This window comes from Jaculus jaculus, chromosome 2 (assembly GCF_020740685.1).
Source record: "Jaculus jaculus isolate mJacJac1 chromosome 2, mJacJac1.mat.Y.cur, whole genome shotgun sequence".
NCBI lineage: Eukaryota > Metazoa > Chordata > Mammalia > Rodentia > Dipodidae > Jaculus > Jaculus jaculus.
In genome coordinates, this window is record NC_059103.1 from 46,925,719 (window position 1) to 46,950,889 (window position 25,171).

At 38.7% G+C, this 25,171-nt stretch overlaps 1 pseudogene; it reads right to left on the reverse strand.

Moving 5' to 3' along the window:
- Positions 1 to 17,485, reverse strand: part of LOC101614389 — a 47,428-nt pseudogene extending 29,943 nt beyond the window's left edge.
- Positions 17,486 to 25,171: the final 7,686 nt, after the last annotated feature.

Consider the following 25,171-nt stretch of genomic DNA (forward strand, 5'->3'; position numbering starts at 1 on the left):
ATATTTATTGAAGCCTACAGACCCAGGGGAAGTTCCACAAATGGAAGAGGAAGCTGGCCTGCCTTCACAGGTCCAAGCAGAGAAAGAAGAAGCACAAGCCAAATGCCAAAAGCCACACAGCACAGCACACTTCAGGAACTCCAGCTAGGCACACTTTGCATATCTTTAGATTCAAATCTGAAACCCACCACCACATCTTAAGATCTGACCAGTGACACTGCCTCCAGCCAGGTGACTGCAGATGCAATCTACAAACAAATAAACAACTAAATATATTGGGGGCCATCTATTCAAACCACCACACACTGTATGCTTTGCCTCCTGTTTACTATTCCGTGTGACTCACTCTTAGAGAACCTCCCTTTCCTCTGAATCTAACTGACTTTCAATTATCTATTTGCTGCATCTTTTGAATTGAACCATTCTAAATGTGTGCTGTAGGGAATGCAATGACCAAAGAGGAAAAAAGAAATGTTTATTATCATGAAGGTGAAATTCTTGTATCCCTATTGGTATTATTCCTCAAAACTCATTAAAACTCTGTTGATGTCTGGGACCAAGTTATTTATTTATTTGCAAGGAGAGAGAAAGAGAGAATGAAAATGTTTATGTCAGGGACTCTAGCCACCACAATGAACTCCAGGTGCATGCACCACTTTGTGCATCTGGCTTTAAATGGGTACTGGGGAATAGAACCTGAGTCATTAGACATTAATTGTCTTCACCGCTGTGTGCTGGGACAATGTTTTTTTTTTTTTTTTAATTGCACTACTTAGTAGGTACAATTTATGTGCACCACTCTATAGTTGAGGACAATCTACAGCTCTGATTTCTTCCATTTTAATAGTCAACTATTGTATTTATGTACTACACTATAAGTGAGGTCCTTGGCGGCTGTATTAATTACTTGTCTCATTACTATGACAATGAATCTTACAAAAGCAACTTAAGAAAGGTTTTATTCTAGCTTGCAGTTTGAGTTGAGGTGAAAGCTTCCTTCCTGCTAGTTTCCATAGTACCAGAAGGTGCTATGCAGGCTTCTTATAGAGAAAATTCATTCACAGTATTCCCCCAGCAGTGAATCTGCATTGTATAATCCTGACACCACCAGATAGGATGTGCCCTCTGGTGCAATAGTGGCATGATGGTTATGGGGTGACTAACTTTATCATGAGATTTGAGACCAACTTCACAGGAAGGAATTAATGCCTGGTACTGATAACCCAGTCAGAGAAGATAAGAGAGGATAATGGGAGTGATTATCAATAAATAGAATATATGCATGTATGAAATTGTCAAAATTTAAAAATTAAGAATAAAGTCATCAAAGGCCCATTTGATTGCTAGGGAGATGGTACAGTGGGTAAAGTGTTTGCTGTAAAATTTGAGGACTTCAGTTCAGATCCCCAGCACCCACATAAAATGTATAATCCCAAAACTGAGGAGGCAGAGACAGGAGGATCCCTGGGGCTTGCTGGCTAGCTACTCTAGCAAAATTGGTCAACTCCAATTCTGTGAGAGACCCTGTCTCAAAAGCTAATTTGTGTTCCTGGGCATGGTGCCATGTGCCTTTAAAGGAGGCAGAGATAGGATGACTGTCATGAGTTTGAAGCTACCTTGTGACTACATAGTGAATTCCAGGTCAGCCTGGGCTAGAGTGAGACCCTACCTTGAAAAACTAAAAAAAAAAGTGCAGCTGGAAAGATGTCTCAGTAGTTAAAGTGCTTGCTTGCAAAGCCTAATGGCCTGGATTCAGTTGGGTTTGATTCCCCAGTATCCACATAAAAGCAGATACAAACTGTGGAACTATCCTCTGGCGTTCATTTGCAGTGGCAGGAGGCACTGGCGTGTCCAAACTACTGCTGTTGTTGCTGCTGCTGCTGCTGCTGCTACCATTTCTTCTCCTTCTTCTTCTCCATCTTCTTCTTCTTTCTCTCTCTCCTTCCAAATAAGTAAATGAAAATGAATTAAACAAAAAGCTAAAGTGGAAAGTAGTAGAGGAAGACACTCAGCAGAGACCTCTGGCCTGTATGTGCACACACCAATATGTGCAGATGCACCTGCACACACAGAGATGATACACACACACACACACACACACACACACACACACACACCAAACACACACAAAAATTTGAAAACAGAAGATTTTCACTTGACATGAATCAGAATCATAAAGTCTCTAAGAAGTACCTTCTTTTTATTTTGCATTACAGCTTTGTTCTTTTTTCACATACTGTATCTGCTTATGATGTTTTCCTGTCAACAGTAATTTTGTGTTTGTTTTGTGTGTGTGTGTGTGTGTGTGTGTGTGTGTGTGTGTGTGTGTGTTGTGCTCACAGGTTTGTATGTATGCAGGATCATATGGGGGTGCGTGTGCACATGTGTTCCTGTGCATGTGGAAGCGATAGTTCAATAGCATGTGTCTTCCTCAATTATGCTCCATTTTATTCTTGAGACTCTCTTGCTGAACCTAGAGCTTACTGATTCAGCTAGACAGGCAGTCCACTGACCCTCGGGATCCCCTGTCTGTTTTCCCTTGCACTGGGATTACATGAGTACTCCATCATGATCAGCATATTTTCATGGATGCTGGGGATCCAAATTGAGGTCCTCAGGCTTGAACATAAAGCACTTCACCCACTGTGCTATCTCCCAGATCCCCAACAGTAATATTTAAGGGTCCATGCTGCCAGAAATCAGAGGTTGTCTTGAAAATATTATGGCCATTTCTTTAAATGCCTATGAAATACAATGAAATCCATTTTGAGCACTATGACCAACAGATGAGCAGTCTATGAGGGGGGAAAAAGAATAAAGAAATCAATGGCCTCATTTCAGCTGTCACATTAAGGAAATTATTCTGAATCACCCACGTAATTTTTCTGGCTCATTTTCTAAAATATGTGTTTCTGTTACATCTAATTCATTTGTACATTGTGAAAAGTAAGTTCACTTGTTAATTTATTCAGTCAAAAATATTTGTTGAACATATACAAGACACTGTTGTTGGAACTTTGCTAATCAGATATAATTTCTGCTCTCAAATATGTAGTTAGTTATCTTAACTGTTTTTGAAACACTTTCTTGCTACCTAGACCAAGCTATACTAGACTTGATAATCCTCCTGCCTCAACTGACTGAGATGGAAGTCCCAAAACAAGGATGTGGTAGAATTGGGTCTTTCTAATCCTTTGTTTTTTACTCAGACTTGCATATCATCTTCATATGGTCTTTCCTGTGTATTTGTCTGCATCATTTTCTTATAAAGACATGAGTCGTACCTAATGACATTACTGAATATTATTTATTCCTTTATCAGTCCTAGCTCCAAATATAATTACACTCTGGAGTTGTGACATTAACATATAACCTTGGAGGGATAGAATTCAGCCCACAACAGCTTTCCATCTCTGCCTGCTTCCTCACGTGACATTCTCCTCCTTCCATGTCTGCTCCATCTATGCCTGTATCATTTTCCTCCGCCTGTTTCATGAAAACACAGCTTCCATTAGACCCAGGGTTATTTTTTCCTCCTGAGAGCCTTAATATTGTCTGCAAAGACTCATTTGCCACACTCACAAGTCCTGCAGGATAGTGCAAGGGGCACAAGACTAGTACTTTCTGGGTCACTGTGACAAAACATCTGACAGAAAAAGCTTAAGGGAGGAGAAATTCATTTTGACTCATGGCTTCAAAAATTTCAGTCCATAATTTCTTGGCCCAATATGCTTGAACATAACACTGTAGTGGCAGAAATATGAGGTGGAACTGTTTACATGGCAGTAGAGCAGTTAGAAGATAGTGGGGCTAGTACCAGAGTCTAGGCATAATTTCCTTTATTAAAGTTTGATCTACTTACTATCATAGAGTTAATAGGTATCATTATGAAATTTTCAATCATAATTTGATTTGGTTGGTTCTTTCCCATTCATTCATCCTCATGTCCCTTGTCCCTTGTATCTTTTCCTTACCTCCCATCTCCTTTCTGCTTTCAGGTCATGTGTATCTTTTGTATTTGTATTTGTATTTGATTCTTCTCACTTATCATAATTCTATCTGGACCCACCTATTTTCCTAAAATGTGTTTTTTCTTTACTGCTGAGTAAAAGTATTTTATGTATATGTTCCGCATTTTCATTATCCATTCATCTGCCTTGATGGACTTTGAGGCAGGTTCCATTTCCTTGCTATTGTGAATATAGCACCAAATAAATATAGATGTGAAAGTATCTCTGTAGTAGGATATGGAGTCCTCAGGGCATGTGTCCAGAAGTGGTATAGCTCTGTCACATGGCAGTTCAACTTCTAATTGCTTTTGAGAAATCTCCACACTGATGTCCATAATGGCTTTACTACTTTGTACTTCTGCCATCAATGAACAAAGGTTTCTCTTTCCCAACATCTTTGCCAGAACTTGTTGTCATTTTTCTTGATAGCCATTCTCACTGGAGTGAGATAGAATCACAAAGTGATTTTAACTAACACCCCTCATGGCTAGGTATATGAAATACTTTTTCAAATACTTAGTGGTTATGAATATTTCTTCTTTTGAGAACTGTTTCTTGATTTTATTGACCTACTTGAAACTGGCTGTTTTATCATGTTTATATGTTTAATTTTTGTAATTCCTTATAAACTCTGGATATTAGCCCCTGTCTGAAGTATAGCAAAGATTTCTCTCCTTTTATGTATGCTGTCTGTTCGCTTTCAAGATAGTTTCTGTTATTGTACTGAAACATTTTAATTCCTTGCATTTGTTAACTCTTTGGACTATTTCCTGTGTTATTGGAGTTCTGTTCAGAAAGTTCTTGCCTATGTCTTTATCTTGAAATGAACTCCCTATGCTTCCTTCTTGTAGTTTAAGCATTTCACCTTTTGAATTAAGGTCTCTGATCCACTCTGAATTGATTTTCGGCAGGGTGAAGATATGGATCTAATTTCATCATCATGTAAATGGTTGTCAGCTACGTTACTGGGATGAACTTCCAAACTAGATACACTTGCGAATGAAGGGATCTATCAAAGTTTACAAATAGAGGGGACATTCCATAACAGCAGAAGAAGTTAGCCTACTCGCACAGGTCCACACAGAGTAAAACCAAAAGCCAGCACCACCACCACAAGCAAGCACACTCCAGGAACCCAGGCTGAGCTCAAGCACTTTGCATATCTTAGATTGTAAATTCCATATCTGCCCCCATATCTTAGGCCTGGACCCCAAAAGTCAGCTCAGTGACACCTCCTCTAGCTAGTTGGCTGAAGATCTAAACTATAAGCTTTAATAAATTCCTGTATCTATTGGGGGATATCCATTCAAACTACAACATTCTTCTCCTGTCCCCTAGATTCATAACTATCTCACATTATAAATTGTATTCAGTCCAGTTTCAAATGTCCCTATAGTCTTGACCAACTTAAAATAGTTCCAAAGTCCCAAGTCTCATCAGAGATTTAAGATTTTCTCTAGGGCTGGAGAGATGGCTTAGTGGTTAAGAGCTTGCCTGTGAAGCCTAAGGACCCCGGTTCGAGGCTCAGTTCCCCAGGTCCCACGTTAGCCAGACGCACAAGGGGGTGCACACGTCTGGAGTTCGTTTGCAGATGCTGGAAGCCCTGGCGTGCCCATTCTCTCTCTCTCCCTCTATCTGTCTTTCTCTCTGTGTCTGTCGCTCTCAAATAAATTAAAAAAAAAAGATTGTCTCTAAGCTGCAAGTCCTATTAAATCAAAACAAGTTACATACTTTTAATATGTAAAGGCACAGAGTAAACTTTTCCAACTGCTACAAGGCATAACAGAGAGAAACTACAACACTATAAACTCAACAATCAGAAAGTAAACATCAAACATCTGCAGTTCAAATCCAATAGCATAACCAGTAACTGACAGTCTACAGATTTTCCAATTCTGCCCCTTCAGCTGGGATGAATAGCCAGGGAAAACTTCCATCCAAGGCCAGCAGCATGCCATGGTTGCCCTTGCATAGTCCTGGTATATCCAAAATATCTTTGGATCTCCATAGTCCATCATTCCAATGGCTTTGCCAGCCTCTTTTTCAGGTCATCATGCCCTGCCACATGCCACATCTTAGCAGCAGCTCACGGAATCTTATGCACTTCATGACCCACTCCATGCATTTCTCATGCTTCATATTCTTAATTCAGGAATGAAATAAATCAGGAACTTTGAAGAGCAAGTTCCTTCTTTACAGATCTCCTTTCATAAGAGTGCATTACTACCATCCAGTCTTTCTAAGGTTAAACCACCTCAGGCATTCTCTCCATTGTTTCAATGTTAAGTAGTTGGGCCACCTTCATTAAGATTGCTAATGTGTTTGACAATAGCAGCTTCAGTAACCTAAAACCAGTTCTCTGTGTTAATAAATTTTAAACTTGTTTTATTTCTCCAATTTAGTCCGTTACAAATTTAACTTAGATCAAACTCTCTGGGCCTGGGTAGCAGAACTCAGCCAGCCCTAATGCCAGTAACCCAGATCCAACAAGGTTTCCTGTACTCTTTCCAGTGCCTTACAAAGTTCATAAGCTGAGCCTTCAAATATCATTCTCTGCACTTAGCATTTTCAAATTCTTACCAGAATAGTCCATAAAATTTTGCTTACTACTTTAGAAGGCAACTTCAGTTACAAGTACCAAGTCCATGCCCATTCCTCCAAAGCGAGAGTTCCAAAAGATTAAAATACACATTGTAAGATTCATCTTGAAGCAACATCCCACTGTGTAGTTCCAATTGTGCTGCAGTCTGTTTCAGCATTGCCTGGATGAACTTTCAAACCAGGCACAATTGTGAAGGAAGGTCTTTATTGAAGCTTGCGGGTAGAAGGAAAGTTCCACAGTGGCAGAAGAAGCTGACCTACTTTCATGGGTCCATGCAGAGGGAAAAACCAAAAGCCAGCACTACCAACACCAGCAAGCCCCCTCCAGGATCCCAGGCCAAGTTCAAGCATTTTTGATATCTTAGGCTGTGACTTCCAGATCTACTCCCATATCTTAAGGATGGACCCCAGGATCTTTCCCAGGGACACCTCCTTCAGCCAGGCCACTGGAAATCTAAATTACAAGCTTTAATAAACCCCTGTATCTACTGGGGAGCATCCATTCAAACTACCACAATGGGCATCCAGTTTTGCCAGTACTATTTGTTGAATAAACTGTCTTGATTTTCATCTAATGTTTTTGACATCTTCTTCAAAATTTTGGGGGCCAATGCTGTATGGACTTATTCCCGAGTGCTATATTCTATTCTGCTGGTCCACATGTCTGTGTGCCAGGGCCAGACTCAGCTACTATTGCAATCTGTAAGATAATTTGAGGTTAGGTACTGCTTTCTCCTGAGGATTGCTTTGACTTTTCATGATTTTTTATAATTCTATATGAATTCTTGGATATGTTATTGGAATATTGATGAAAATACCATTAACTTTATGGACTACTTTTGATAATATACCCATTTTTAAATATTTTATTTTTACTTATTTATTTGAAAGAGAGAAAGAAAGAGATACAAAAAATAGACAGGTAGAGAGAGAATGGGCACTCCAGGGCTTTCTGCCACTGCAAACAAACTCCAGGTGTGTGCTCCCCCTTGTGCATCTGGCTTACGAGTCCTGGGCTCAGAAATTGATCACTTCCTGGTTAGGTTTATGCCTGACCAATTTATTTAGTTTTTGGAGTTATTATGTTAGGGATATTATTCTAATTTCATTCTCTGTGATTTAATTCTTAGCAAATATGTAAGGTACTGAGTTTTGAATGCTGATTTTGTATTCTGAAACTTTACTGAATGTTTTTATTAGATTCTATCAGACCTTACCAGTATAAAATCATGTTGTCTACAGATAGGAATAGGGATAGTTTGACTTCTTCATTTCCTGTTTTTAATCCCTTTTATGTCTTATTGCTCTAGCTAAGATTGTGAGAACTATATAAAATAGAAGTGATGAGAGTGGGCATTCTTGTCTCATTCCAGATTTTAGAGGAAATTCTCTGTTCTTTCCCAGTTAGTATAACGTTGTGCATATATCTGTCATATTTGGTATGTATTAGTTTGAGGTATGTTCTGCATATTTCTACTTTCCCAAAGACTATCATAAAGGCATGTTGACCTTTGTCAATATTTCTGTCTGCATCTGTTGAGGTGATCAAGTGATTCTAATCCTTACTTTTACTAATATGCTATATTACATTATTGATTTGTGTATATTGAACCAACCTTGCATCTGATATGGAGCCCATTTGTTCATAATGTATTATTTCCTTAATATATTTGTAAATTCAGTTTGTATTTTTTTCTTTTGTATCTTGAGAACTATTTGTTTTGGTTTTGAATTTGGTTTTTTTTTTATGATAACATTTGTATTGTTGAATGAATTTGTTAGTTTTCCTTTCCTTTCTATTTTGGGAACAACTTGTGAAGAGTTGGCATTATATTTTCCTTAAGTATTTGGTAGAATTCAGCAGTAAATAATACTGGGTCCTGAGTTTTTATGTGTGAAGACTGTTAACTACAGCATCAATATTATTACTGGAACTGGGTCTATGTTATTTAGATCTTCTGCTCAAAGGCACGTCAACTGTACAATGAATCAATAAACCATGGCATGTGCACATGAATTCTATAAAAAATAAAAATAAACTGTTGATGAAACCAAATAAACCATTAACAAGAACATAAAAATACTTTTTAACTATAATGAAAACCATTTAAACCTTTAAATGTTTAAGGATAAAACCTTCAATACAAGTTTTAAACAAACAAAAGCATCACAAACCATAAAAATAAAGTCATAAAGATCACTGGAAAGGGAAACAAAGATATCATTAAAAATACAAATGTCAACTCAACAAAGATATTAATATGCAAGAATGTCAAGTAAGAAATTAACTTTCCAATATCTATAAATTACTAATAATAACACTTAAAGTCAATACATATACATATATACATTTGTACATATATACATATATAATATATATGTACATATCATTTGCATGTACCTTACTTTATCACAAATAAAATCTAAATTTAAAGAAAATATGTTGGGCTAAAGAGATGGCTTAGCAGTTAAGCACTTGCCTGTGAAACCTAAAGACCCCGGTTCAAGGATTGATTCCCCAGGACCCACATTAGCCAGATGTACAAGGGGGCTCATGTGTCTGGAGTTCGTTTGCAGTGGCTGAAGGTCCTGGTGCACCCATTCTCTCTCTCTCTCTCTCAAAAAAATTAATTAATTAATTAAAATATGTTAACACTTCAGAAAAGAATAAGAATGAGGTCTCAGCATTGAAAAGTATTGATATACATGTGGAAAAGATGATCTCTCATTCACATTTAGTGAAAGTACAAGTTAAGATATTTTCTATCAAAAGACGAAAAGTTTGCTCTCAGTGCAGGAAATTTCTTATTGTATAACTTCAATTTGTAACTGTACCCAAAAAAATCTGAAAAATGTGTTTTCATGATTATTTATTATAGAATTTTTTATTGTTTACATTTTGGTAATATTATGTGTGTTATTAAGATTATTGCACTGCACATAGAATAGATACATATTTAGCACCCCGTTTAAACAAAAATCAAAAATTCTTACAAGATATTTACAAAAATACGTTATAACTACATAAAGAATTTAAATCACACAAAATTTCTAGTTTCCACAATTGAATTAGTTTTTTTTTTTTTAAAAAAAGGAAAGTATGGCAATATGTATAATGTGGTTCTGTTTGTGCAAAAATGTTGGAAATATGTGTATGTATATGTGTGTGTATGTGTGTGCAAAAGCATTGGAGACTTTGTAAATATAGTACATCAGGAAACTTCTGAAAGCATACATATGAACATTTAAATTTTTTGCCGCAGGATCTCAGTACAGCACAAGGTGACCTGGAACTCACTCGGCAGCCCAGACTAGCCTCAAAATCTCAGTGATCCTCCTACCTCATCCTCAGTACTAGGATTAAAGCCATGAGCCACCATGTCTGGCACATATGGACATTTAATCCGCATACAGCTGAGAATGGTTTGGAATGTGGAAACTTATGCTTTTTGCATACTCTTGGAATTTCAGCTCTATAGTTTTATCAACTTTCTATGTACTGTGGGGGTTTGGATGTAAAATGTCCCCCATAGCCTCAAGTGTTTGTGATTAAGCCTTCTACTTATTTACTAGCTAGTCAAGCCTGTGGGAGGTAGAACCTTGCTTGGGGAGTGTCAATGAAGGCAAGAGTGGCAAACATTCAGATTTATTAGTCAACCCACTGAATGTCAGAGCTAACTCACTCTAAGACCACTTTCTTCCTACTACTGTGAAAAGATGTGATTCTCCTGCTGCCCATTCTGCCATTCTTTTCTCTGAAATGATTAAACTTCCTCTCAAACTGTGATCCAACATAAATCCTGTCCTCCCATAAGCTGCTTTTGGTCAAATGTTTTTGTTTGTTTGTTTGTTTGTTTGTTTGTTTGTTTGTTTGTTTCCCAGCAACAGGAACATAATTGCTAAGCTGGTTAATAATTGTAGAACCATATCATCTCTTCTTTGTTTCCTCTATTTTAAATTATGATACAACATGAAGAATTTTACCAATTCAGTAATTCAACAAGTTGGAAATGTTAATCTATTCCTAATTCTTGTTTGTAAATGTCAAGAAATTGTAGCAGAGTACTTTGAAAAACTTATATGGATAAGGATGGAAGTGATTTCCAAGGTTAGGAGGGTTTTATGATCATGGAACTATGGAGGGAGATTTTAATTTTATTTCAGGTGGGTTGAGACTATGTTGCAAAACTCTGTTTAATGAGGAGAAATCAAATGCATACGAATGTTAGAAATTTTGAGTTACCAGATGTGAATAAAACAACAAATTTTTTGACAGTTCAATGAGAAGGCGATGGTTATTTCCTGCATGGTCATTTCTCAGAGCCTGGTAGATATTACTTTTGATAGGCTTTAGTCTGATTGGGGCTATTTTTGTTAAGGATGAATATTTTCAGCCACTTTTCAAATTCATAATAAGTAGCTTTAAACACTCAAAAAAATTCAACTCCCCAAAATGCAAACCATCCTTTCATTGTCAAGCATTTTTTTTTTTCATAGTTATTAGAGCCATGTGGAAGTTGATGGAAACTTCGTCCATGTGTTTCTTGTTCCCTCACATTTGATTCATCAAATACTGTTTTGTAACAGCCTTTGACATTAAAGAAGCATGCTGTGGCCTTTTTATTAAAAACAAGAAGGACTGTTCTGTCAAAAAGTAAATGAACTCTAACCCCAAAAGACTGAAATTTTGTTTGAAAGACCAAGGCTGAAAAATAAAACAAGAATTTACCTTGGAAAAATATACCCTCAACATTTCATTTCTTCAGTTGTAATTCAGTTATCTTGTGTGCCTTGAGCTGGGCTTGTGTTTTTTCTCTTGGTTCCAGACTGCTGACTGTCAAGACACATAAAGGAAAGAATTTTTATTTAGAACTTTAGCATGTTAATATATTACAAATTGGAATTATTCCAATTAGGTTATATACATGTTGCCTCTACCCGATTCTACTGAGGATCCTCCTCAGGGGGTTATGGTAATCACTGTGGGGTCACAAATACAACAGTCTCTATGCAGGGGGAGGGGACCTTCCCACCCTGTGGCTCTTACATTCTTTCCACCCCTCTTCTGCACTGCTCCCTTCTGCACTGTTCTCTTAGTCTTGGAGGGTATAAGTCACCTCAGTGTTAGGCTCTCAGCGGCCTCTGATTTTCTGCTTTGATGAGATTTGAGTCTCCTCAGTATCTACTGACATCTCTCTGAAGGTGGTTCTGAGGCCAGCTGCAGGAACCACTTCCTCTGGAATGTTTAATCTACTCCTTTTTTAATGTTCTTGAGCCCTGGAAGATGTGATAGAGATGACTTGTCTCATGCTAGACAGTCATTTTTCTTTTCTTCTCATTCTGATGGGTCTTGGGTCTCCCTGGTACTTGCTGCTTCACTAGCCAGGGGTGAAAGTAGCATGGATCAAAGAGACAACCATAGACATTGAGAAGACTTTTTGATGGGCATAACCTCTTATTTTAGCCGAATAGCAATAGAAGCTTCCCTCTAGGGTCTATGACCCTACAAGCCACAGGTCTCTGACCTGATTTTAAGCACAGGCATGAGTTTCCTCTCATTGAGGGGACCTCATATCCAATCAGTGAGCAATTGATTACCCCCCATAATCTATGTGCCACTATTACATCGGTGATATTTATGACTCTTTGTCCACTGAGTTTCCATGGGGTTTAATGAAGTTCTAACCAATGTGGAAAGAAGGAATTTGCTTTTGATAGAACCTGCTTTAGTTTGGAACTAGAATGTCCTCCAAAAGCCAGTGTGTTATGAGCCTTGTTTCTAGCCTATAGTACTATTGTGATGTGGAGCCCAGTGCAAGAGAGTTATGTAATCAGAAGTGACACTTTGAAAGCAATATAGGGGCTATAGCTCCTTCATCTTCTGCTTGCTTCCTGCTTGCTGCTAGAAAATGAATAGCTTCACTCTATCACATGTCCCTACAAAGATGTCACAACAGGCTGAAAAGCAATGGGACAAGTGAAAGTGGACAGACACCTCTGAAATGATGAGGCAGAACAAATCTTTCTTCCCTTTTTAATGTGTCTGCATGCCCATGTATGTGCAGGTATGCATGCACATGTGTGCATGTGTGTGTGTGGAAGCCAGAGGACAACCTCAAGTATCATCCTCAGGAACACATCTGCCACTTTTGTGAGACAGAGTCAGCCTCTCACTGGCCTAGAACTCACCAATTAGGCTAGCCTTGCTGGCCAGCAAGCTTCAGGGCTTATCCTGCTTCCACTGCTGGAATATGGGTACACACCATCAAACCCAGCATTTTTACATGGGCCCCAGGGATCAAACCCAGGTTCTCATGCTTGGGAGGCAAGTACTTTACAACTGAGCACCCCCCATTTCTCTTTCTCTCTCTTTCTGTCTCTCTCCTTTCTGCATTTTAAGTTGATTGTCTCAGGTATTTAATTGTAGTAATGGAAAGCTCATGGAATTCTATTCTTGGCAAAACTGAAGTCATTTCTGAAGGTCCACTAGAATAAAATGACACAGATAAATTAATTGAAGTAAAAAAGTTGTTACACACATGGAGGAAATCACATAGTGTGGCTTATCATTAGCCCAGCATAATTTAGAAAGGCTACATACTCCTTTTTTCTATAAGGAAGAAACTTGGACAATTCTTAGGGAAAGATAGTAATAAGTGATTTACAGGGGACTTTAATAGCATTCAGGAAAGATGTACTAGCATATGGTAAAGTCTTTTGAGTGCACAGAACAATGAGTTGTAAATGACTTTTTCTTAAACAACAAAGAGAGGGTGCAAGAAATAACTTAGTTGGTACAGTTCTGGCCTCACAAGTGTAAAGACCTGAGTTACAACACCAGAACCATATAAAAACACCAGGTGTGGAGGTTCACACTTGTAATCCCAATTCTGGGGAGGTCAACTAGCAGGCAGATCCCTGGGGCTCTTTGGCCAACCAGTCTAGACATATTGGGGAGTTTCAAGCCAATGAGAGACCTTGTCTCCAAAAAGGTGAATAGAACCTTAGAAATGACATCTGAGGTGGTTTTCTGGCCTCCAACTACATGTGTGCACTCATTCACACACTCACAAAAGAATAATAGAACCAATTCAAGTTGGAAAGTAACATGTGACAAAAGTCTGTCCAGGAGTATTGACAGATTTCAGTCTTTCTTTCTGCCTGTAAGTTTTCTTCATGAAAACTCAGGTAAGGCCAGACATGTTTGGAGCATGCCTTTAATCCCAGCACTTATTGAGGAAGCTGAGATAGGAGAATCACTGTGAATTTGAGGCCATCCTGAGACTACAGAGTGATCTCCAGGTCAGCCTGGGTTAGAACAAGACCCTACTTCAATAAATAAAAATAAAAATAAATAAATTTTTAAAAACTCAGGTAAGGAGATCCGAGCTAGTGTTTTTCTTCCTTGGTGCATCTAGACTTAGGCAGACAAAGATAGAAGGCAAACTCTTCCCTTCTCTAGCATTTATTGCTAACTTCCTTCAACACTTGTATTACAACAACTTCTTGCCCAAAGGCCTTTTCTCCCCTGCTCCTAGTCCTTTGCTAACTTCATGGTGTCTGTAGACACTCCCAGTCCAGTGCCAGGTCTAGAGATCTGAAGCTTGGACCTGCAAAAGAGAAAGAGAAGATGAGGCATTTGTTATTTTGGGCCTGAGTTACCTCACTCCATGGAATTTTTTTAAAACAATTCCATCCATTTTTCCTGCATATTTCCCAATCTTATTTTTTCTTATAGTTGAATAAAATTTCATTGTATATATGTACATTTTTATTATCCATTCATCAGCTGATGGGCATCTGGGTTAATTCCATTTCCTAGCCATTGTGAATAGAGAAGCAATGAAAGTGGACGTGAAGGTATCCTGATAGTAGGCTACAGAGTTCTTTGGGTATAAGCCCAGAAATGGTATAGCTGGGCCACACAGCAGACCTCCTTTCAGCTTTGTGCTGAACTGCCACCCTGGTTCCCTAGTGGCTGTACAGGCTTACACTCGCCAGCAGTGAAGAAGGGTTCCCATTTTTTATTTGGCATGGATGACAATTTTCATTCTGACTGGCATGAGATGGAATCTCAAAGTAGTTTTAATTTTTACTTCTCTGGTGGCTAAGAATGTTGAAAACTTTTTTTTTAATTTTTTTTTTATTTATTTATTTGAAAGCGACAGACACAGAGAGAAAGACAGATAGAGGGAGAGAGAGAGAATGGGCGCGCCAGGGCTTCCAGCCTCTGCAAACGAACTCCAGACGCGTGCATCCTCTTGTGCATCTGGCTAACGTGGGACCTGGGGAACCGAGCCTCGAACCGAGGTCCTTCGGCTTCACAGGCAAGCGCTCAACCGCTAAGCCATCTCTCCAGCCCTGTTGAATACTTTTAAAGCTATTTATTGACAGTTTATATTTCTTCTTTTAAGAACCTTTGGTTAAGTGCTATAGCTTGCTGTCTCATGGGGGTGTTTGTGGCCTTGACATTTAGTATTTTGAGATTTTTGTATATTCTTATATTAATTCCTTTACATATACATAGCTGGGGAAGAGTCTCTCCCCCCCCCCTCTATTTATTTTTATTTTTATTTATTTATTTGAGAGTGACAGAGAGAGAAAGAGGCAGATAGATTGAGAAAGAATGGGTATGCCAGGGCTTCCAGCCACTGCAAACGAACTCCAGATGCATGAGCCCCCTTGTGCATCGGGCTTACTTGGGTCCTAGGAAATCGAGCCTCAAACCAGGGTCCTTAGGCTTCCCAGGCAAGCACTTAACCACTAAGCCATCTCTCCAGCCCTTCTCTCATTTTTTATGATGCCTCTTGATTTTGTTGACAATGTCTTTTCCTGTACAATAGCTCTTCAGTTTCATGAAGTCCCATTTGTTGATCCATTTCCTTATTTTCTGGGCAACTGGGGATCTATTTAGAAAGTCCTATATCTTAAAGTGTAAGCCCCATTTTTTCCTCTAGCCATTTCAGCCTCAAGGCTTACATTTCAATCCTTAATACATTTGAGGTTGATTTTGAGGGTGAGATAAGATCTAGGTTCATTCTTTTACATTCAAATAATCACTTTCCTAGCACCATTTGTTGAAGGTGCTGTCTTTTCTCTAAAGTATGTTTTTTTTAGCTTCCTTGCCAAAAATCAAGTGGCTATACTTACATAGACTTATACCTGGATTCTCTATTCTATTCCACTGATCTACACATCTTTTTTAAAAAAAATATTTTTGTTCATTCATTTATTTATTTATTTATTTATTTGATAGTGGCAGAGAGAGAGAATGAGGCAGATAGAGAGAGAATGGGCATGCCAGGGCCTCCAGCCACTACAAACGAACTCCAGATGGATGTGCCTCCGTGTGCATCTGGCTAGCGTGGGTCCTGGGTAATAGAGCCTAGAACCAGTGTCCTTAGGCTTCACAGGCAAGTGCTTAACCACTAAGCCATATCTCCAGCCCTACACATCTTTTTTTGCAGCCAGTACCACACTGTTTTTATTACTATAGTTCTGTAGTATAACTTGAAATTAGGTATGGTGACACTTTCATTAGTATTCTTTTTGCTCAAGATAATTTTGAATATTCAGATTCTTTTGTTTTTCTTCTTTTGAGAAATTTTTATTTTGTTAGTTAGCTGACTTATTGACTAGAAGTTTGCTGTTTGATTTTTTCATTGTTTAAAGTTATTTTTTATTTTATTTTTTAATTTTTTTGTTTATTTATTTATTTGAGAGAAACAGACAGAGAGAGAAAGAAGCAGAGAGAGAGAGAGAGAATAGACGTGCTAGGGCCTCCAGCTGCTGCAAACAAACTCCAGACGCATACAACCCCTTGTGCATCTGGCTAACATGGGTCCAAGGGAGTTGAGCCTCGAACCGGGGTCCATAGGCTTCACAGGCAAGCGTTTAACCACTAAGCAATCTCTCCAGCCCTGCTGTTTGATTTTTACAAATATTTATATATTTTACATTAACCATCTATGTCATGCATAATTGCAAAATCTTTTCCTCTCTCTCAAAGCTATCTTTTTCACTTGAGTAATTATTTCCTTCACTGTACAGAAATTTTAAAATTGCATGTGATAACATTTGTCAATACATGAGATTATTTCCTGTGTTATTAGATGCATTTTCAGAAAGTCTTTGCCTATGTTTATACCTTGAAGTGTTTGCTCTATATTTTCCCCTAGCAATTTCAAAGCTTCAAGTCTTTCACTAAGGTCTTTGGTCCACTTTGGATTGATTTCTATTTAGGATGAAAGCCTTTGGCATGTGGATGATTTTACCCAGTATCATTTCTTGTAAAGTATGTCGTTCTTTCCTATGAGTATTTTTGACAGATTTATCAAAAAATCGGGTTGTTACAGTTACTTTGAGGAAGAGAGATAAGGGTGAGAAGCAGTGAGGGGAGAAATTTGAGCAAAGGGGAGAGCACAGTGAGTGTCTTGTTCTTAGAAGCAGAGAGAAGATTCTATCCCTCCCTAATAGCCGACACCCAAGACTACTAACAAGTAAATGTCTCTGTAGTGTGCTCCCTATGCTCAGGGTCCACAGTCAAGACCACTATTTGAGCCAGTGTTTCTGTGCTCAGAGCCCAAGGTGCAAGGATCCAACCAGAAGTTCACTTCTGTGCTTGTGGACAGAAGCAGCGCATCCAACCCACTAGTAACTAAGAATGCATGTGCAGGTGAGACCCTATAGAGACATAGATGATGTGGGCTGCAGAAGTGGTTATGATCCTAGATATAAACCATAGTCAAAGAGAGATCAGCAGCCACCCTGCTCAGGGGTCCCTCCCTATCCTGAAGGGAGTGTCTGCTTACTTTTGCTTTTGCCTGAATAAAATCTGCTTGCTTTCCTGTAGCTCCTGCACTCTGGTTGTTCATTGTGCGAAGAGAAAGAACCTGTGAACTCTCAAGCCATGGCACCACCTCCCTCCCAGGAACAAGGTGTGTTGACTTACAGGCCTTCTATTCTATTAGTCTATACGTCAATTTTTGTGTCCGTACCATACAGTGTTTGTAGCCATGGAACATCCCCAGGTATTAAGATTACCTTTGCACTTACATATGAGCTTTAGGGTTATTCTTTTCTAGTCTGTGAAAGATATAATTGAGGGGCTGGAGAGATGGCTTAGCAGTTAAGCACTTGCCTGTGGAGCCTAAGGACCCCGGTTCGAGGCTCAATTCCCCAGGACCCACGTTAGCCAGATGCACAAGGGGGCACACACATCTGGAGTTCGCTTGCAGTGGCTGGAGGCCCTGGCGTGCCCATTCTCTCTCTTTCCCCTCCTCCTCTCTGTGTGTCACTCTCAAATGAATAAAAATAAACAAAAAAGATATAATTGAAATATTGACGGGGATTGCATTAACTATGTAGATTTCTCTACCAATATAATATAACACATAACTAGACTTAAGGTCAGAAGACACATAATCATCTCAATAGATTTAAAAATGACTTTGGACAAAGTCCAACATCCCTTCATAGTAATAATCCTAAAGAGGCTAGAGGTAGATGCAACATATCTCAATGTAACAAAGACTATATACTATAATCCATATGGTCATTTTTACAATTTTAATTGTTCCAATATATGAACATGGTAGATCTTTCCATCTTCTAGTATGTTCTTTGATTTTTTTTTTTTATTCTGTGGCTTAATGTTGCATTGTAGGTTAAATTTATTCTTAGGTAATTTTGAAGCTGTTGGGAATTGAATTTTTACCTAACTCTTCTTGGCAAGTTCATTAGTGGTATTGTATCCTGATACTTTGCTGAAAGTATATGTATAAGTGATGAAAGTTTTCTGGTAGAGTCACTAGAATCTTTACTTTTTTCTTCATTTATTTGAGAGGGACAGAGAGAGAAAGAATGGGCATGCAGGGCCTCCAGCCACTGCAAATAAAATCTGAATGCATATACCAGCCTGTGCATCTGGCTTACTTGAGTACTGGGAAATTGAACTTGGGTCTTTAGACTTTGTGGGCAAGTGCCTTAACTGCTAAGCCATTTCTCCAGGCCCCCTAAATTATTTTAAATATAGTGCTGTTGACAGCTTCACATTGCTGGGATGAACACCCAAACCAGGTACAGATTATGGGAAGAAGGGATTTATTTCAAGCTCACAGATACAGGGAAAAGTTCCATCAGTGGCAAGAGACACTGTTTCCATACATCCATGCAGAGACCACCCACCCATAAAACCCAAAAACAGCAAGCAAAAACCTGCAGCAAGCAGCTGGAACCCTGACAGAGCTCAAACCTCTATGCATACCTTTTGGCTAGAAATCAGATTAGCCCCTAAAACTTAGGGCTGAACCCCAGAATTCACCCCCAGTGAAACCTCCCCCAGCCATGTGGCTGGAGACACAAGTTACAAGCTTTAGTAAAACGCCTGAGTCTATGGGAGACATACATTCAAACTACCACATACAGGATCTTGTCATCAGCAAATAGTGATTATGTGATTTCTTATTTGTATCCCTTTCATTTCTTTCTCTTTTATTACTACTTTATCTAAGCCTTCAAGCACCATATTAATAAGAGCAGAGATGTTGGGTGCACTTATTTTTGTTTAAGGACGTATTTTCATTATATGCCACTTAGTATAATGTATGCTATCAGTTTAATCAAGCATAGCTTCTATTATGCTAAGATATGCTCATTCTATTAGTAATTCGTTCACATCTTTTACCATGATGGGTTATTGAACTCTGTCAAAGGCCTTTCCCTCATTTATTGGGATGATCTGTCCTTAAGTATATTTATGTGCTATATTACATTGTTTTATTTGTGCATGTTAAACCAAACTTATACTCCTGAGATGAAAACAGTTTCATCATGATATACGATTTTCTTAATGTAATTTTGAATTCTTTTTAAAATATTATTTGTGATTGATTTGCAAGCAGAGAGAGATAGAAGAGAGACAGAAAGAGAAAATGAGAATTGGCACACTAGGGCCTCCAACCACTGCAAACAAACTCCTGACACATGTGCCACCTTGTGCATCTGGCTTATGTGGGTACCAAGGAATTGAACCTGAGTCCTTGGGCTTTGCAAGCAAGTGCCTTAACTGCTGAGTCATCTCTCCAGCTTTGAATTCTATTTTATTGAGACTTTTTACATATTTCTATAATCATCCAAGAAATTGTCTATTGTTTTCTCTTTTTGTTATATACTTACCTGGTTTTTGCCTCAGTATAATGCCAGCTTTGTAGAATGGGTTTGGTAGTTTGAATTTCTTTCTGTTTGGTGAGACAATTTGAAGAGGATTGATGTTAGCTCTTTCTTAATGGTTTGATAGACTTCATCAGTAAATATATTGAGTTCTGGGCTTTTGTGGATGAACTTTTTACTACAGCTTCAATTTTGTTACTTGTTAGGATTTGTTTCAGTTGTTTTTAACTTCTTGATTTACTTCTGTTAGGTTACATGTGTCTAGAAATGTATTCATTTATTCTACATTTTCTGCCTTTTGGGAATACCAATTTTCAAAATATTCCTTAATGATCCTCTGTATCTCAACTGTATCTGTCCAAACATCACCATTTTTATCTCTAAGCTTAATTTAGGTGCTCTCTTTCTTTTATTTAGTTTTCTGGGGTTGGTTAAAATTGTTTATTCTTTTCAAAGAATAACTTCTTTTTTGAATGATTGCATTTATTATTCTTTTACTCACCAATCCATGTATTTCTCCTTGATCTTTATTAGTTCTTTCCATCTACATCATTTTAGTTTATCTTGTTTAATTAAATTTATCTTGTTAATTGAAATCTTGTTTATGTTTTTAAAGACCTTGAGATGCATCAAGAGGTTATTTTTGTGAACTATCTCTAAGTTTTACTGTAAGTATTCATAGCCATAAACTTTCCTCTTAGAACTATTTTATCTATAGTCCAATACTCATGTAAAGTCTGCTTTCATTATCATTTGATTATATCAATTTTTAAATTTTATCCATAATTTATTGAATGATAACATTGAAGACTGCATTGTTCAAACCCTAAGTACTTGTATAGCTCTTGCCATTGATGTCTAGTTTTATTACACTACACCCAGTTAAAACTCAAGAAATTATTAAAATTTGTTCTTTGGCCTAGAACATGATTTGATAAAAGATTATATGGGTTTCTGGTAAGATTGGTAGGATTAACTATTCTGTAGGGATGTCTTAAGTATTTTTTTTCCCCAAGAAATTTATGTCTGGTGCTATAAACCTATCCAGAAGCCCATGGCTAAATAATTCTCCACTCATAATAATGAAAGCAACCCGAATTTAACTTCATGGGTCACAAAAAGCAATGAAAGTAGTAAGGGAATTAGTTAGGAAGCTAGTGGGAGAGGGAGGAGCACTAAGAAAGGGTAATGGAAATGAAGAGAATCAAATTGAGTCAAAATACTACTAAAATTATAGTCGAGTTAATAAAAGGAGGAAAAGAAGGAATAAGAATATAATAAAAAAAAAAAAAGCAAGAGGGCTGGAGAGATGGCTTAGCGGTTAAGCGCTTGCCTGTGAAGCCTAAGGACCCTGGTTCGAGGCTCGGTTTCCCAGGTCCCACGTTAGCCAGATGCACAAGGGGGCGCACGCGTCTGGAGTTCGTTTGCAGAGGCTGGAAGCCCTGGCGCGCCCATTCTCTCTCTCTCTCCCTCTATCTGTCTTTCTCTCTGTGTCTGTCGCTCTCAAATAAATAAATAAATAAATAAATAAATAAATAAATAAATAAATAAATAAATAAAAGCAAGAAAGAAAAATAGAGACTGTCTAAAAGAAAACACTCTGCAACGTTAGATGAATGTATGAGAGGGAATTAAAAAATAAAAACATCAAATATGGTGAAATAAAGCACTACTGAAAGTTTAGTGAATGAAGAAAAAACAGTGAGCACAAGGACAAAATGAAAGAACTAGAAAAAGCAGCATGAAATTTTGTGTTAAGTTCTTCCTGAGCACTAGAACATTGGAGACCAGCAGTTGCCGGCACTAACACGGGATCAGTCGACTTTGAGTCCTCTAGATTCAGCATTTCATAGCTTGTGCGGGTGTTGAGCAGCAGTGAGCAAGGACTCACTGCCTACTATAGCTGCTTTCAGCAGCTCCCTTTCTTTGCATGCCTCAGCCCTCTGCTGGCTACTGTTTATTTACCTCTTGAATCTGTTGCACAGACAGGTTTCCCACACTCCTGAGATTCCCCAGGCCGTGCTTTCTGAGTGGCTAATGTTCTTGCAGGGGTGGGGGCATGTTCCTAGTGTGTTTGTGGGGGAAGCAACCTCAGCCCTGAGGCCTAGACAGGTAGAGGAGCTGTCTTCCCACTCTGGAGGCCTGCTATGCCTCAATCACTTGGCTGGAAGGATGCGCTTCAGAGTACTTGGGTTGTATAGCAGGGAAGGACAGACGCTGATCTATTTGCTGACTTAGGGTCTGGATGATCAAACTCCACTGTTACTCTTCATTGGTGAGCTCTGCTCACATCCACCAAGAGTCCTAAGCAGAGCCTCCTGCAGTATGTACTTTGTAGCTCCTTTCTGCCTCATCTTCTACTCTCCACAACTGGCTTTCACCATGGGACTGTGACACATTAAATTTAGGGTTCCTGACATGTGGGTTTCCCTTGTTTTCAGGGGATCAGAGTAGTTTAGTTATAAGCAATAAATTCCCTCTTGATATAGTACCCATCCACTATCTTCCAAGCCCTATTGGGTAAGAAAGTGAATTTTTTCTCTCACTGCTAACCCATCCACCAGAGAATAATGGTCTCACCAAAATCCACAGATGCATTTACAGTGTGTACTAATGCCAGGACTACCAATCTCTCTCCATCAGGGCCTCCTGGCTTCCTTTTAGAGGAGGCTTCTGCTTCACTACTCTCTGCCAAGAAGCATGGCTGAAATAATGTTCTTCCTGGCTCGATCTGATTGGTTGCCCATCTTTTTCTCTGTACTTTTCTTTTCTTTTTTTTTTTAAACATTTTTTTATTTTTTTTTTATTTATTGGTTTGAGAAAGACAGACACAGAGAGAAAGACAGATAGAGGGAGAGAGAGAGAATGGGCGCGCCAGGGCTTCCAGCCTCTGCAAACGAACTCCAGATGCATGCGCCCCCTTGTGCATCTGGCTAACGTGGGACCTGGGGAACCGAGCCTCGAACCGGGGTCCTTAGGCTTCACAGGCAAGCGCTTAACCGCTAAGCCATCTCTCCAGCCCTCTCTGTACTTTGCAAGCATGCAATCACTGCCTTTGTGAATTTCTAAAGGTCTTCCTCCTCCTTTCCCTGTGAACTAGTCTTTCTTAAACAGACTCTTCTCCACGACCAGATCACACTGGGAAATGAGTTTTTAAAATGCAAATACAATGGGCTGAAGAGACGGCTTAGCTGTTAAGGCACTTGCCTACAAAGCCTAAGGACCCAGGTTTGATTCCCCAGTACCTATGTCAGCCAATGCACAGGTGGTACATGCTTCTGGAGTTCATTCGCAGTGCTGGAGGCCCTGGCATGCCCATTCTCTCTACATATCTATCTAGCTGCCCTCCTCTCTCAAATAAATAAAAAATAATAACATATTTTAATAAAAAAGAAACTTTAAATGCAAATACAAGAGTCCTATCACTACACATTCTCATTTCACTAAGTTCAGACATACTAGGAAGTTTTTTGTTGTTGTTTTATCCTTTAAAAAAAAAAATCTTCTGGGAATTCTAATGTGCAGAAAAGTTTAAAAGTGACTGTTTGAGGCTACTTTGTAGAAGCTCGGCATCATTGAGTTTAAGAAATTAGCTGTCAGAATTGTATGATAACCTATTTGTGACTCAACAGGATAGAAAAACAATGGCCCATCAGCTCAGCTCATCTTGAAGCATCACTGTCTATTTCTAGGCTGAGTGGATCATCATCCACATTCAATGAACACTGGAGGAAGGATTACCAGTCTGTCACCTCCAAAATTATGTCATGTCACTAGGAAATTTTCCATGGCAAGGCCTTACAGACTTTCTTTTCCAATGCAAACCTAATGAAGGTGAATACCCTCATGACCACGGTTATTAGTAAACAGGCTCAATCACTTTCACTGTCCTTAGATTCATTCAGTAAGTACGTAATTACTCTGAGCCTGCCATTCATGCTACTGGATAAAACTACGTTTGAATAAATCCCCACATTCAAAAAAAGGAGTGATAGTGACCACTCGTACCCAGTGAAAGGAAGCTAGGGTCTCTGGATGGTGTAGCCCTTAGGGAGCCTTTCAGTGAGAGGCTGGTAGAGTAGAGCTTCAAGGTCTTTGGAACAATTATAGTTACCTTGAAAAAGCTGGGATTTGGGATTAAGGGAATGAAAATCATGAGAAACCAGGAAGGATTTTTAAATGGAGTCTGCACTGCCAGAGTGATTTTACTGAATGAATGAGAGAAATGGGTAACTGGGTAAGCAAAGAGATGAAAGTGATATTTCAACTTCACATTGAGAGGAGAGAGAAAAGAAAAAAGATGATTCTAAGTGAACAACAAACAAACATATGTCCAAAAGAATGAAAGTAAAACAAATATGGGTCCAAAAGACAGAAATGTGTTTATACAAAAATGCGTACATTTAAAAAAAAATAGCTTTTGTCAGGCGTAGTAGCACATGCCTTTAATTCCAGCACTCTTTGGGAGGCAGAGGTAGGAGATCACCATGAGTTTGAGGCCACCCTGAGACTATATAGTGAATTCCAGGTCAGCCTGGGCTACAGTGAAACCCTACTTAGGAAAAAAAAAAAAAAAAGCACAATTTTGTTTTTGTTGTTGTTGTTTTTTGTTTTTCAAGGTAAGGTTTCACTATAGCTCAGGCTGACCTGGGATTCACTATGTAGTTTCAAGGCGGCCTCAAACTCATGGGGATTAAAAGCGTGTGCCTCCACTCCCAGCACAAAATTTTCTTTATTGCTGTTTCTCTCCATGTCACCTTCCACATTATCTCATTGCTGGTCCCATTAAGCTAGTTCCACGCATGCTTCGAAATTCTCCCTGAAATATTCTCTCTTCACTGAGGTTTTCCCTCCATGTTTTCCTTTGGAGGTTTTTCTTATAATTTTCTTGAAACACACCATCACTTAAAAGTGAACAAACTGCAGCCTGAATCTTCCAGAGCTCTGTGTACAAACCCTGCCTATTCCTTCATATTAGCCCCAGCTCTAATATCCATGTTTCCTGTGCGCTGGTTCTTTGCCTTGCTTAAACATGTCACTCTCCCTTCCATCATAGCATAGAGAGTGTTCTTTCTATCTTCCTCTCCGTTATCATTCCACTTCCCTACCATATATCCTATCACCTATTTAATTCCTCCTCCTCCATTTCTGCTACTCAGTGATACCCTATGTTACTTAATAACTCAGGCATTTAATTCAACCAACCTGGGATGAACTCAAAGCTATATTTATGAACTGTGAAACCTTCGATATTTCAGACTAATTCAATGTCCTCATTATCAAAGTCACATTAATAAAAACAAACATCAGCACCAAAGTAATTTGCTGTTGGTACATTGAGTCATTGTGAAGGTTATGTGAGTAGGCATAGAAAAAGTCTTAATGAACAT